This window comes from Palaemon carinicauda, chromosome 3, assembly GCF_036898095.1.
Source record: "Palaemon carinicauda isolate YSFRI2023 chromosome 3, ASM3689809v2, whole genome shotgun sequence".
NCBI classification, from domain to species: domain Eukaryota; kingdom Metazoa; phylum Arthropoda; class Malacostraca; order Decapoda; family Palaemonidae; genus Palaemon; species Palaemon carinicauda.
Genome location: NC_090727.1, coordinates 47,564,276 through 47,580,232, shown reverse-complemented (window position 1 = coordinate 47,580,232; position 15,957 = coordinate 47,564,276).

The window sequence follows — 15,957 nt, the reverse complement described above, 5'->3', positions numbered from 1 at the left end:
GTTGCAGGCTCCTACACAATCTTCGGGCGATGTCGCCCAGACTAGCCAGTCGTCTAGGTAGGCCATCACTTGGACGCCCTGAAGACGGAGTTGTTGGACGACGGCGTCTGCCAGCTTGGAGAAGATCCGTGGAGCCACGTTGAGCCCGAAGGGCATGGCCCTGAAGGCGTAACTTTTCCTTTGGAGTCGAAATCCTAGGTAGGAGGAAGCGTAATGATTCATTGGAACGTGCCAGTAGGCATCCGCCAGGTCTATGGAGACCGTGTAGGCCCCTTGAGGCAGAAGGGTCCTTATTTGTTGCAGAGTCAGCATCTTGAACTTGTTGTTCGCAATGAACTTGTTGTTCGCAATGAACTTGTTGAGAGGGGATAAGTCTAGAATGACTCTGAGTTTGTTGGAGTCCTTCTTGGGAACGCAAAATAGTCTCCCTTGGAACCTGGTTGACTTTACCCTCCTGATCACCTTCTTGTTCAAGAGTTCTAGGACATATTCTTCCAGGAGGGGGGTTGACTGTTGGAAGAATTGCTGGAAGGCTGGGGGTGGTTGAGTCCAGCTCCAGCCTAGTCCCTTCTTGACGATGCTGTGCGCCCAGGGATCGAAGGTCCAACGATCCTGGAATTGGCGGAGTCTTCTGGTAGAAGCACTTCATTGCTTCTGGTGTCCCGAGGGTTTGCCACCTCGGCCGCTAGTTCCCCTTCCTCCTCTGCCTCTGGAGGGACGGCGAGACGAATCTCTGCCGGAACCTCTGCTTGAGCCCCTACCTCTGGGACGAAAGGTAGTAGCGTGTTGCTCATATGCAGGGGTAAAGACCGGTGACTGCGACACCACTGGTTGGGGGACCAACTGAAAGGTCTGCTGTGGCTGTGTGGCCACTTGGGGAGTAGCGGTACCCGGAAACTGCCGTCTCTGTTGACGTTGCTGGGGTTTCGGCTTTTGAGGTTTCCTCTTAGGTTGAGGGCCATCGTCCTGAGAGGATTTCCTCTTCCTTGACATGCCCCACTTGTGGAGAAGGTTCCTATTCTCCGTGGCGGCCTTGTTTGCAATCTCTTTCACCAGGGAGGAAGGAAAGAGATACTTACCCCAGATATTGGAGGAAATCAGCCTCCGGGGTTCGTGTTTCACCGTCGCGTTGGCGAACACGAATTCACGACAGGCTCTGCGAGCCCTAGTGAAGTTATATAGGTCCTTCGTCACCGTTGCCAAGTGCGATTTGGCTAGGACCATATAAAAGTCCGGGACTCTAGTATCCCCGGCCATAAGTTCTAGCTGTACCTGGTGGGACAGCGACGCGGCAAGCCTCTCCTTCGTATCCTGTTCCCTACGAAGGAGGTGATCATTTAGCCCTGGGAGGTCCTCATTAAATTGACGACCGGCTACGTCAGGCTCTAATTTCCCTACCGTGAAGGTTGACCGGACGTCTTTCCAGTGCCTATCATCGGGAGGAACAGTAAGGGAGAAGGGTCTGCACTCCTCCAGTGCAGGGCAAGGTTTCCCTTCCTCCACTGCCTTTAAGACCGCTGTGAAGGCTTTTTCGATGAAGGGGAAAGTCGCAGCATTCGGCGCAACGAAGGTTGGATGCTTCTTACTAAGCGCCGGCATCTTGGAGTTGGTGAAACCCCTACTCTTCACCGCCTAGGCTAACATAGCGTGGGCCTTCGCAAGATCGAACACGATAACCTCCTTCGGTTCGGTCTCTTCCTTTGAGGCTGGTTCGGACCTGAGCCGGACGTAACAGTCCGGATAAGCCTCGAAATTCGGGAAGAATTCCACTTCTTCCAACAAGATAGAGCCAACCCTTTCACTGATGTAGATTTTTCCAGTCGTGATTGGCATATGCTCGGCATATCTCCATGGGTTAGCTTCCGAGCAAGTGGGGAGGTCCTTAACCGAAATCCGTTTTGGTTGTTTAAGATTAACCAGAGTAGTCCGGAATTGCTCCTGGGTTTCTCGTAGTTTTCTTTCCATGAGGGCTTCAAGCATCTTGAAGACCTCCTGAGTGGCCGATGGAAGAGGGTCCGGGGTGGTGGAAGTCGAAGGAACAGGTTCCTCGGACCGTGCAGGAATTGCTGCGGGAGTAGGAGCGGGAGCGAACTCGGTCTCCGAATCAGGGTATTCCACCTGATCTTCCTCATAGTCGAGTTCCTCGCCCATGAGGTTCTTCTCCGTCTCTTCTGACACTTCTGACATACGTTCCACGTTATCGGAATCCAGATGGCACTCATGCATGGACTGGGCCATGACAATATCAGGTTCCACCACGATCTGGACGGTGGTGATCTGATCACTGGGGACCACAGAGTCTTTGGATGCCTTTGGGAAAAGCAAGGCCCTCAAATCTTCGTTGGCGAGATACGGTCCGGTGGCGTTCTTCTGGAAGCCACGCACCCATTTGCGTAGCTTCTCTCGAGCGTTGTCCCTTGCCTCCGCAGAAGGAGGATCGTCGAACGCCTCGACCAAACGACTCTTGCAGACTGTACAGTTCTGCGGGTCCCAATACTTCAGGTCGCCTTTCTTGGCGGCGCAGGGGGCGTGGGTCCGGCACGCCTTGTGACCATAGAAGTCCGGGCGCTTCACCCCGCAGAAGTTGCTTTCACACTTCATATACTCCTCCTGTAAAAGAAAGAGATCATGAGTACATGGATGGCATAAGAATGACTTACATTACTCTAAAATTAAGATAACTTAATCTAAAATTTTTAAACATTAAAGTACAGTAATTCACAAGGTATTATAATGCTTGAGAATAATGAGCGGGAAAGGAAGTAGATAGACACATACTTGTGAATCCCGCCCAGTCGGTTACCGTAACCTTATCAGTAGGCAATTTCTTTTGTGGCCAAAGCTCACAAAACGGAAATCCATATGGATAAGCCGTGGTGGGTAGAAGCTAAGCTTCTAACAGAAATCGCCCGCAGGGTGTAGCAGGGTCTGAGACCACTCAGATCCCTGGAGTAGAAGGGGAATAGGAGAAACCCCTTATTAAATATAGGTTCCGGCAATCGGCTGCACTAAGACACACAGAGTATGCTGGAATATTGTAATGTGCAATCAAACAGCATAGCCACAGACTTGGATGGTAAGACAATACCTATATATAGAAGTGGCCAAGCCATCTGGCTGCAGCATTTTGACTGTCAGCATGTTGTTGGCAGATATGGGAAGGGGTGCATGTCCCTTAACGTCTCAGGAGGGTGCCGGCAGAACGACGGCACGCCGGAGGCCGGTCCTGCAGGGTGGAAGGCATCAAGACAGACACACTGAGTATCTAAAGTATAATACCATCGTGGCGACCGCCGGCACAGCGGCGGGTCGCCGGCAGGGGGCGGCGGCTCCGGCAGCCGAAGGCTGACGGCCTGGTGAGCTTGGATCAATTCATAAGATAGATATGTATATGGTTGTATACCTAGACCGCCGGCAATCAATGCCGGCACGCCGGTGGCCGGCTCTGAAGGTCGGCCAGCTGTTACTGGGTAAAATGAGGGGTGGGACGTCGGCTGTATGTCAACGGAAGGCGGTAGCCTCCGGCACACGGAAGGCTGACGACTTAGAGGGGGAGGGCATCTTATGAAAGAATGTCACCTGAGGTAATGGCGGTTATCGCCGGCAGTAGAGGCGGCAAGGGACCGGCACCAGGATAGAAAGAGAGAAAGGTAAGGAGGGATGGAAGGAGTAAGATCTCATACCCCTCCGGCATCCCTCCGGAGAGAGTGCACTCATGATAGGAGTGGATACTCCTAGCATCCGGCGGCAGGGAGCCGGCAGTCGGCCGGGTGCCTGGGGTAACCCAAGGAAGGGTTAGAGGGCACTCAAGAGGGGGGAAACCCCCGCCGGCCGGACCGCTGCCGGCAACCACCCCCATAGAACGCTTTGAAGGGTATGTGTACCACAGCGGCCAGCTCAGCAGGAGAACAAGTTAGCCCTACCACTCCACCCAAGGGAGGAGTTGTAGGACTAAGGACAGATGTGTGTAGGCAAGCCTACACCAAAGGGATAGGTGGGGAGGGGGAAGATGAGGGGTCTTTCTATAGAGGAGACTCTGTATGAGAACGGCCACCAAGGTAAGGGAGAACGCTCCCTAACCTAGGTTAGGTAGCCCAGAATGAGAATGGTACAGGAGTACCGTCCCAAACTATAATAGGGCAGAGTCAACCCCCAGAGCTTAACCTAGAGAAGGAGGGCTAACTCCTAGGCTAGGCAAGCTTAAAAGACACATCACAAGTTGCAGGGAGGAAGGAGGAACCCAACCAGGTGCAACTGAGGAAGGGCAGAGCCGTTCCTTATTTCTCGGTCCGACCCTAAGGGAGGGTCATTCCCTTAGGGTAGGCAGAGAAGCAAAAATACTCTGATTGTAGACAAAATTCCCCTATATAGAAGGGGAAGCAAGGCTACACAGAGGGAACGTCCGCAGGCAGGGGGGATTAGGGAGCATATAGGGGTTCCTACATTAGGTTAGGGTGGAAGAAACGCAATCAACCCGGTCCCCTATATGGTCCCCGAAGGCGAAAACACTTACATCACAGTTAATAGTATGTTTAATAATGCCACAATCTTCATAACTTAACCTAGGAACACTGGTATATTTCATGCATGAAAACAAGCACTAGGCTGTCCAGCCTAGGGGCTAAGCTAGCGATCTAGTATGTGGTCGAACGGCGACCGAGTCTGATGAGCGCTAAAACACGATATAAGTAATTCCTAGCTATGAAGACTAAATAACTAATAATATTAATTAGTTAAATGACCGGAGAAGGCTGTTCTGGCTAACTAAATAAAGCATGCAACATGAACAGCGACGCCATAAAATGGCGCGTCCGGGATCGGCACAGCTCTGCCACAAAACTCAATATTTTACGAAAAGTAGAAGTTACTTTACGGCTAGAGCTTATTTAAACAATACTGGGACCTGGTACTCAACTTTCCAGAAGAAGGCGAGGCTGAAGGTAGCGACATAACGGCGATGTAAGCAGATGAAAAACGCACTCAAGGAAAATCCGACTAAAGCGAGAAGCTACAGGCAGAAGGATGAGGCGGACGTGACGTCATTTAGCAATGGCGCCCGTTTGTTTACGTCTCGAGTACCAAAAGCAGCCACGGATGAGTGTAACTGTGGAACGGCTCCCCAGTTATTCTCCACCTTTCCATATTGAAGTGTTAACTCTATATGGGGTGCAGATAGCTATGTGGCGTGTTAATACATGTGTCCCCTGTTGATATATGATATCCTAGAGGGAAACCTTTAGGGTACTCGCACCAGAAGTTAGAATTCTGTGATAACCTTTAGTTTAATTCTCTGGGAATATCCACTGTAGTTAAATATACCCTAGGAAGCTACTGAAGGAACCTTCCATCAGGACGTCATGGCTTGAGCCCAAAAATTAAAAGTAGATAGTATCTTAAAATCTTGGATTTATAGTTCGGCTATATACTCTATATATATAACATAACCACTGCATTTGTATTTCAATTATAGCCGGATTAAAATATCATTATTTTGGCATAGGCCTACTTTGCTATCATACTTTCTATCCCATCTACTTGGAAGTATTATGTTTCCTTAACTATGTTTACAAATATTTACCTTTTAAATGAAGGGAGATGTTATGTAATTACCCTTATAATAGTTTTGACGAATTAAAGAAGCAGTTGAACAATGTAACTATATCTTTTGTGATGTATTTGTTGACAAATTCACACTAGGTGAATGGAGGAGTTTTGAAATGAAGGAATTAAGTTTGGTTGAAGGTGTCTGATACATTTTATCTGAAAACCAAATGGAATTGGGAATACATAACATTGTACATTAAAAAGGGATACCCTAAAAAGCGGGACCAAGGGACGGGACGGACCGGGACGAACTAAAAGGCGGGACATGACGGGGACCAATGGGACCATTGTCAATTTATTGTAATAGGCCTAATTGTAATAGGCCTAATAAAAGGTTTAATAAAGAATGACAGTAAACATTTTAAGTCTAATGAATTTGTTAAATTGTGTTTAAGCCATATACATCTAATTAATTAATTTCTAAAAAAAGTTACCCAATTGTTATGAAGTGAAAGTACCTAGAAACTGATATTAAAAAGATATATTTTGAATCAACGTAATTGTGATTGACTTATAAGTGTAAAAACTCAATGGTAATTACATATCATCATCAAAACGTACATCGGACATGTACAAAGTCATTAAAACGGATTTTGAGCAAAGCGAAAAAGTTACTGAAGGAACCTTCCATCAGGACATGGCCTGAGCCCAAAAAGGTAATGTATTAATTACAATTCCTTCTGGTAGAAGTAGTATATATATCAAGTCAGGTGAAAATGTTCTTAAATTGCTACTGCTACTGCCATGAAGAACGTTCCTGTGAAGAACCCTCATGGAATACCTAGGTAAGTTTTTGATTTAATAATATGATAAACTATGATGAGATTACATATTGTTGTGCTGTTTTAATGAGGCACCCTTCTTATGTAATGATGTTATATTTTGCCTGTTTAAAGGGAAATACTCAATATTTATATTTTATGTAAATTGAGATCACATTATGTTGTATCATCATATGATTTGTTGTAATATAAAAAAAATGGCTCTGTGTAAATTGTAAAATGATTATATATTATATGAATGTAATACAGAAAAGCAATAAAGAAAAATTAATCATTCTTTAGTGTTACTTTACCATCAATACAAGGCCATAGCAATCAGTATGTTGAACGTAATTACCTCACATTATAATAGACTATAGTGTTTGATACAAAATCTGCTATTTGAGCCTTTTATATATCTCGTCCCGGTGGTCCCGGTCCGTCCCGTCCCTTGGTCCCGCTTTTTAGGGTGTCCCCTTTTCGTCTCTTTAGTGTTTTTAATGATACCTTCGACTTCAAACACACTGAATTCATTCATGGGCACATCAAGGCCTTCCTCAGCTTCAGGTATATCAATCAAATGATGCCTTTCATATCTCCTATTCATGAGCATGTTCATTGTCCCTGTGTGTACATATACATATATACATTTACATATATGTATAAATGTATATGAACACATTCCATATGTAGTTGTATTTAAAACCCTATATATTTCCTTTTAAATAAAGCATCAAGCTGTGCTTCGGGGCCAATTCTTCAAACATGCAAGCTGGCCACAACCTTATCAAGCTGATCATTATAATGATAGGCTCCCTACATAACCTTTACTTATAAATATAAAATGAGTAATAAGTGCACATTTAGGGGATGAGCTCCAACCATCTACAAAGTTAATCATGATAAGAATGTATATACAATACCTGGGACTGTATACTGTGTAACTTAGGTCCAAGCATGTTTTAATGCAAGACGACCAAAGCTTTAACTATCAGGGAATTTGTAAACCATTCAGGACCTTCCTGTAACCAGGCAGAACTTATAAAATATTGACAATATAACAGAAAATATTTTGCAAATCATTAAAATAGTTTCACATACTTTCGACCGGGATAAACATTTCCTCCAAGGAGAAAATCGATTGGACAAGTATTAGAATAGTTTTATAAGTCTCAGTGAACTATATACACCAAGAACAATGCACAGCTGGATATAATTAGCCATGGGAGCTTACTATCAAATTCTTTGATAGCCAGAAATATCAGACAAAATGTCCAGTCACTGTTCTAAGTTAACCTTTTTCATCGTTGACTATGTGTGGTCATGGGAAAGATGGGAAAATTCTGTATTGGTCGGCACTGCTTGATAATCCCTGCCCCTAGAAGGCTGAGCCAATGAGAATCCAGTTCCCTGGACATGCATTCTGTGGTGTACTGTTTGCAATTTGAATTGTGAAAGTCAGTTGGAAGCTAATTGTCGTAGAGAATAAAAGTATAAAACTAATCCCTCTTGGGTCTGTCTAAACCATCCTTCATTGGGTCAAGACTATTACATTTTGGCGACAAGGATTTCAAAGTGATTAAAAAAAAAATATGATTTATTTTCATTAGTGAAATCATGGCATCATTAACACCATTTTTTGTTGGAAAAAGTGTGTTTCAAAAATGGAAAATTTGTTTGTTGCACTAATATTAAGGCAAAGAAATGCAAAAAAACAGTTTTGCTGCACTATGCAGGCGACGAGCTTTCCGAAATATATGAAACAATCACTTTGGGTGACTGATTCTAACTATGATGTGAAGAATGAACAAGGCCATTACTTTCAACCAAAGAAGAACAAAGAATTTGAATTCAAGAGGTATGAACTTCAAAAATCAACACAGGGATGAATCACTTGATCTGTATGCTGCTATACTAAGACAAAAGGTTGAAATGAAGACAGTAAAATATAAAGCCAGATTTTTCAAACAAACTGAGAATGAAGTGTTTAGAAGAAGAAAAATCTCTAACTGGCTTATTGACAATGGCAAGAGTAATGGAAATAGCAGAAAGACAGTCAAAAAGCAATGAAAAGATGGACTGGTGAATAAAATTAGGCATAGATCAAGTAAAAGTAAAGTAAAACCTTCATTGTCACGGCCAACTACGTTTAAAAAAACAAACAAGCAAATGTGGAGAAACTGTGGTGGCGATTACCCACACCAAAACGGTAAGTGTCCAGCTTTCAGAAAATCGTGTAATCATTGTTACGAGAAAAATCCCTTTAACGTTATGGGTAGAAAACATTTAGAAGCAAACAGGACAAACCATCGATGGGTCAATGCGTATGTCGGAAGTAACACTGGAGTTACAGTTCGGCCGGTAGTGACAATGAAATAGTTTTGATATGGCTGTGACATTTGGACTGAAACAAATGAATTTCATTTCGAACAAGAAAATCCCGAGAATGTCACTAAAAGCACATGATGTGGAAAGGAAAGTGCTCATAGATACAGAAGTAGTATAAACATGCTACACGAGTCTATAATTAAGAAAATTAAACCAAAACCTGTAATGCAAAAGACAAAAATCAAGGCTTATGCATTTGGATAAGAGAAACCATTTCATATACAGTACGTACTGTAAAAGGGAAATATACATTTACAATAGACTCTGGTTTGAAATACACAACTGCCAACTTTCCTGTGATACCAAACTCGACCGAATCACCAAACAGCTACGAAACTGCAGTAGAGCTGGGTATTGGACCAGTCATCAAAGCCATACTCAGTTATAGGCATTCAGAACTCTATGAAAAGTATAGGCCCGTGTTTAATGGTCTTGAAAACTGAAAGGCAACCAAATAAAATTTCGCATTGACGAAAGTGATGTTCTTACAGCCCACCCACCAAGATGCATATCATTTCACATGCAAAAGCAAGTCGAACAAGAACTCGAGAAACTAGGAAAACTACACATCATTGAGAAGTTAGATGGCCCTACTCCATTGCTATCAAACCTTGTGGTAGCACCTAAACTCAACACTCCCAATGAAATCAGACTTTGTGTGGACATGAGAAAAGCAGATCACGCTCTCAAATGCAAGAGGCGTGTCACACCAACTGTGAACGATATTGTCCTCGAGTTAAACAGGTCAACGTCTTTTCAAAAGAAGATTTATACAAAGGTTTCACCAGCTACGAGTTAGGAGAAGAATCTTTGACTATGACTGCGTTTGCCACTCATGTTGGTCTGTGAAGGTATAAACGCTTAAATTTTGGCCTCTCTATTGCACCAGAAATATTTCAGAATGAAATCAGGCAAGTTATACAAGGACTGCAAAAGACATTCAATATCATTGATAACATCATAGTTCACAGTAAAACGCACGAAGAGCACGATGCAAACCTTGAAGCGTTCTTAGTACGACTTTTAGAAAAGAACCTGACATTCAACCAAAGCAAGTGTGAATTTGGGAAAAGCAAATAAAAATTCTAGAGTTGCATATTTTCAGAAGCCGGAATTTTTACAGTTCCTGCAAAAGTCGAATGCAGCAAAAAAGTACAAAGGCCTAAAAGTCAAGCTGAGGTAAGAAGTTTCCTTGGCAGTACAACTATGTTTCGCAGTTCATCGAAAACTATTCATCAATTTCAGAGACACTGCGCCAACTTACACAGCAGAAAATAACGTTTAAATGAACTTTTCAACAAGAAAACCCATTCTATTTGCTTACGAGTGCACTGGTCAGTGATAGTGTTATGACATACTTCTATCAAAAGGACACAGAATTATGGGTAAATGCAAGACCAGTAGGCATTTTGGCAATTTTGATTCTGGAGAATAAAATTGTATCATACGGCAGCAAGTCATTGAGCTCAGTAAAACAACGCTATAGTCAAATAGAACGAGATGAATTTGCCAACATTTTCCTTTGTATTTATTCGGAAAGATGTTCACATTAATCACAGACCACCGGTCCCTGTAGTCAGTCTTCAACAACATGAAACAAATCCAGTCACCCTGTCTTGAAAGATGGAGGTTAAAATTAAAACCATATAACTTTTCGGTCATGTACGGCCCAGGGAGTTTAATGATTTTATATCATTGTTCAAGATAATACGAGCAAAAGTATACCAGAAGATTAAGTGACATTCACTCCTCACTTTGCGATGCCAATATCACTAACCATCAGATATTGCAAAAGCTACCAATTAGGACTGTTATGCAATGTGACATTGATGCTGGTCAACAGGTTTGGTTAAAACAACCGTGCCATAAAGATAATAATTATCGCATTTACCAGCAATCATCAGAAGAGCTGGCAGTTGTGTCAGTCAGAGAAGGGCAGGTATTATTGCATGGTTCCAGACTTTGTATCCCTGAATGTCTTCAATGACAAGTAGTTGACCTCGCTCACGAAGATCACCAAGGCCGTGTGCGATGCAAATCACTGTTACAAAAAACAGTTTGGTTCACGTTTATGGATAAATGTGTGGGCTTAGTAAGCCAGGACCGTATTCCATGCATGTCATTCATCAAAGGCTACACCAGAACCTATAAAACCGTCCCCTTGAGGTATCTGGATTTCTGTGGTCTGTTCCCATCAGGTGATTGTTTCATGATTACCATAGACAATTATAGTTGATTTCCAGCCATAATGCGTTTAACAAGCATCACAGCCCAGACAGTGGTATATTTGGCATTCGAGACCTGGTGATGACAGACAATGGCTCACCTCTCCCTAGTCTTATGTTTTTGGAGTTTGCGGAATGTTATGGTTATAATCAATGTAAAATAATACAGTTACATCTGATGGCAAATGCAACAGTAGAAGAGTTTATGAAGGTTTTAGCTAAGGCCATCAGAACTTCAGCAGCAGATAAATATTACAAAACTGAGCTTTGCAAGTTCCTTTTAAACTACTGTAGTACTGTACTCCAAATCATCCGAGTACTGGACTGACTTCTGCGGAAATTATGTTTAATCGCAAGATTAAGACAAAAATCCAAATTCTCTGTGACAAGAAATGATAAGAGAGACTCAAACGCAAAAGCTAAACCAATCGATGATCTGATAATCATCGTAAAGCTTAGTTATTTGTTGGAAAGGTTCTATGATTACAGTGAAAGGATGGATAATTACACAAGATGCTTCACACTTTAAACAATTGCAGTCCAGAAAATCCGGTGTGCATCTTTTTCTGTCTGAGTCAGAAACTCAGAAACGCCAAGATAATACTGTATACATCACCCACTGTTAAGACATTCAAAGAGACATCGTAAAATTCCAAATTGTCTTTGGGATGAAGACTTTTTGTTGTGTTAAAGAATGTTTCTTTTTTTATAGTGCTGTGTCCATTAGCAGGTCATACTAGATAAAGTCTGTTGGGGGTGCAGATATCTATGGTTATCTACGGATACATCGCTGATCATGCACGATATCTACGGATAGTCGTTCCGGGGGTTAGAACCCCGTGATATCTGATGGTAATTCTCTTGTAATATCACTCGCAGAAATATTATACAGTAGGAAGCAGCCGAAGGGAACTTCCATCAGGACGACATGGCTCGAGCCCAAAAATAGATTTTTCCTACATCAAAACCCCTTTTATATATAAGCTATATAGCATTCTTTTGTATCACAGTATGTGAAGAATTGTGGTTTTCAAATTTTCATTTTAATGTTCATAACATTTGCAAGAATGACTGATAAAGAAAACTAAATATACACATACTGTGAACAAGTACATAGAATTCAGAAGTTTGTTTTTTCAACATTATGTATTAAAAAAACTTGAGGGATGTACACTAATCCTATTAGATTTGTTTGTAAAAATTGTAAAAATGTGTTATCAGTTCAGCTGGACTTCAACATGAATCTATCTATCTCTATCTACCACAGCAATTCCCCCAATTTTGGGGGGTAGCCGACATAAAAAACTAAAAAAACATGAGTGAATTTTCTTCTTACCGTTCCTACCTCCCTGACAAGGGACTCGGCCAAGTTTGGTTGGTACTGCTTGGGTGCCACAGCCTACCCTCCCTCGTTATCCACCACAAAGGAAGCTTCATATCCTCACTCCCCTACTGCTGCTACCTTAGTGGTTACCAAGGTGACTCACATAGAAGCAGGGCCTGTCGAAAGTGGGTCACAATCGCTTGCCATTCATTCCTATTCCTAGAATGCTTTTTTGCCTCTCTCACATCTATCTTCCTATCACCTACGGCTTACCTCACTCTATCCTTCCAACCAAATAGTGTAACCTTTTTTTTAAATGTGTGTATCAGTTCAGTTGGAGCTTAACATAAATAGTGTTACATTTGCTTTCATAAATGTGTAGCATTGGTAGGTACTGTAATAATAAATATTGTTACATTTGTTTAAAAAAAAAAATGTATACATCAGTTCAGCTAGAGATTAACATATTAAAATTTTTTCTTTTCCTGATTTTCATTTGTTTGTACATGTTCAACTCAGTATTTAACTCTCTGATTTGACAAACCGATTAGATATACCGGCTTACAAGATTATCACGGTGTTTTCTATTAAAAAAAAAGAAAGGCGAGATGTACTAGTTGGCAGTGCTTGATAAGCCCAGCCACTAGAAGGCTTAGCCAATGATTATAGAGTTCCATTTACTGTACATGCATTCTGTTATGTGCTATTTTGAAATTTGAATTATGACAGCCACTTGCAAGCTGATCGTTGTAGAGAATAAACATATAAAAACAATCCCTTTTGGGTCTCTAAACCACCCCTCAACAGGTCAAGACCATTACACCGCCCACAATTACATCTCCGATACGTTCATTACATTAGATACATTACTATGATGGCTAAAAAGTTAGATTCATTAAGTATTTAGGATTTTAATTTTTACCATAATTAAAGATTAGTGTTAATTTCTCCATTATAGCATTAATACTTTAAAACCACGCTTTACGAGCTGTATCTTATACTGAGCGAGGTTTCAAATGTTTCTTCGCTGGAACCTACTGTAGTCTCATTAGAAAAGTGAAGAATTTAAGAGTTGACAGTTAGTGACTTTCAAACAAAAACCACTGAATTCAGGTATCATGACTTTTGCTCCATACAGTACTGTACAAGCACCTTATAAATAGTTACAGATTTGGGTAACTTTCCTACATACAGAATAGGCTTTAACTTTGTGGTTCAGTAGGAGGAAAATTGAGGGAATGAATGGACAAAAGTCCATAAATCATAACTCTACTGATATTCAAATAAATAAAGTAAATAAAAAAGGTCCTAATTGCAAACATTAGGAGATATAAACACAAATCAAACTGAAATCGTATATCTAAAATATTCTATCAAAAGTTCATAATCTATCTACCTACCAAGGCACTGCCACCAATTTCTTGGGGGATAGCCAACATCTATTTATCTAGTTCCTTTCCCCCAATTTTGGGATGTGGCCATCATCAAACAAAGGAACAAAAGGGGACCCTTCCCCTCTTCGCTCCTCCCGGCCTGACGAGGGATTCAGCAGAATTTGCCTGGTAGCCGACATAAAAAAAGAACAAAAGAGGACTTTACTTTTCATAGCTCCTCCCAGCCTGACGAGGGATTCAGCAGAGTTCAGTTGGTACTGCTAGAATGCCACAGCCCCCTACCCTCCCCTGTTAACCACCACAAATGAAGCTTCATACACAAAATAATTATCATATAATTCAATGCAGTAAGCAAGATGAAATCTGCAGCATGAAACAAGAATATTAGTAGACTTCTGGAGCTAAAAATCATAGGCATGTGATCTAGGTGAAGTCGAGTCTAAGACAAAATGTAACAAACAGCTTCTTGCAACTTATTATGTTGAGGACTTTCTAAAGATATAAAACACATAATACAAGGAGTAGGTAAATTATTTTCTAGCAGAATAACAATTCATCAGATAAATGTATTTCTTAAATTGTTTTTATTTTTCACGTGTTCCAGTAATATAATACACCACCAACGTAAAATATCATAAAGAGCCTAACCTGAAAAAACTTTAGAGTTTATTTATGTTTTAAAGGATTAGGCATAATTTCTTTTATGTGTAATGGTGAATTTGACCACAACAAATTGTCCTACTTATATACTTAAACAGGTATTGCCAAATTACAGTGAAAATTCTAGTTTAAATAAAATTTTCATACTAAAAATCATGGCAAAGTTTGTAGTGCCAAATTTAAAATCAAATCTTTTAAAATGACACTTGGATTATGACATCGTACTAGTCGAGATATTTTGGGGAGGTGCCGCGTGGTCTTTCGTCAGATTGGATTCCCTGTTTTATCCTTATGCAGTAAACACTTTGGTTACCACACAGCACTTCAACCCCAAAAATAATAGAAAAAAAAAAAGAATAATAGAGATTTTAAATCATGAAGCTTCGGTGGTACACAATTTAAATGAAGAATTATAACAGTAAAAAAAAATTCAATCCAAACAAAAATTTACTTAGCACATTAAAGTAAAAAAATCAAAAGAGCTCTTTAATAGCTACTGAATTTTTAAATTAAATGTTAAAGTTATACAGCAGAAGGACTGTCTCCATACAACTCCTACAGCTGAAAATAGTCAAAAGCATTATCTATAGTGGAAAAGAGAGGAGTTGCTTTTGCAACAATTAATTCTTTGAACTTCAGCCCATTACTCAAATATGTTATTTTTATTAGTAAAATAAATTTTTGAATATACTTACCCGATAATCATGTAGCTGTCAACTTCGTTGCCCGACAGAATTCTATGGAGGGATACGCCAGCTATCACAATACTAGAAGGGGGTGTACTTACCAGCGCCACCTGTGGCCAGGTACTATAGTACTTCTTGTTGACACCTCCTCAATTTTTCCTCGGTCCACTGGTTCTCTATGGGGAGGAAGGGAGGGTCAATTAAATCATGATTATCGGGTAAGTATATTCAAAAATTTATTTTACTAATAAAAATAACATTTTTCAATATTAAACTTACCCGATAATCATGTAGCTGATTCACACCCAGGGGGGTGGGTGAAAACCAGTGTACAAGATTAAAGGATAGCTAAGTATCCCATATTTCATATAACAGTTATCTCAAATAACAATGAAATAATAAGTACCTGGTAAGGAAGTCGAATTGAACCGTTACTCTGCCTCTTTTTTAAGTTCGTCTTCCTTACTGAGCGCAGCATTCCTCTTGGAGGCTGAATCAACTCAAAGGTGCTAAAGTATATAGGGCTGCAACCCCTACTAAAGGACCTCTACACAACCTCTAACCCAGGCGCTTCTCAAGAATGAATTGACCACCCGCCAAATCCAAAGGATGCGGAAGGCTTCTTAGCCTACCGTAACAACCATAAAAACAACAATAAAAGCATTCAAGAGAAAGGTTAAAAAAGGTTATGGGATTAAGGGAATGTAGTGGCTGAGCCCTCACCTACTACTGCACTCGCTGCTACGAATGGTCCCAGGGTGTAGCAGTTCTCGTAAAGAGACTGGACATCTTTAAGATAAAATGATGCAAACACTGACTTGCTCCTCCAATAGGTTGCATCCATTATGCTCTGCAGAGAACGGTTTTTATTAAAGGCCATCGAAGTAGCTACGGCTCTTACTTCGTGGGTCCTTA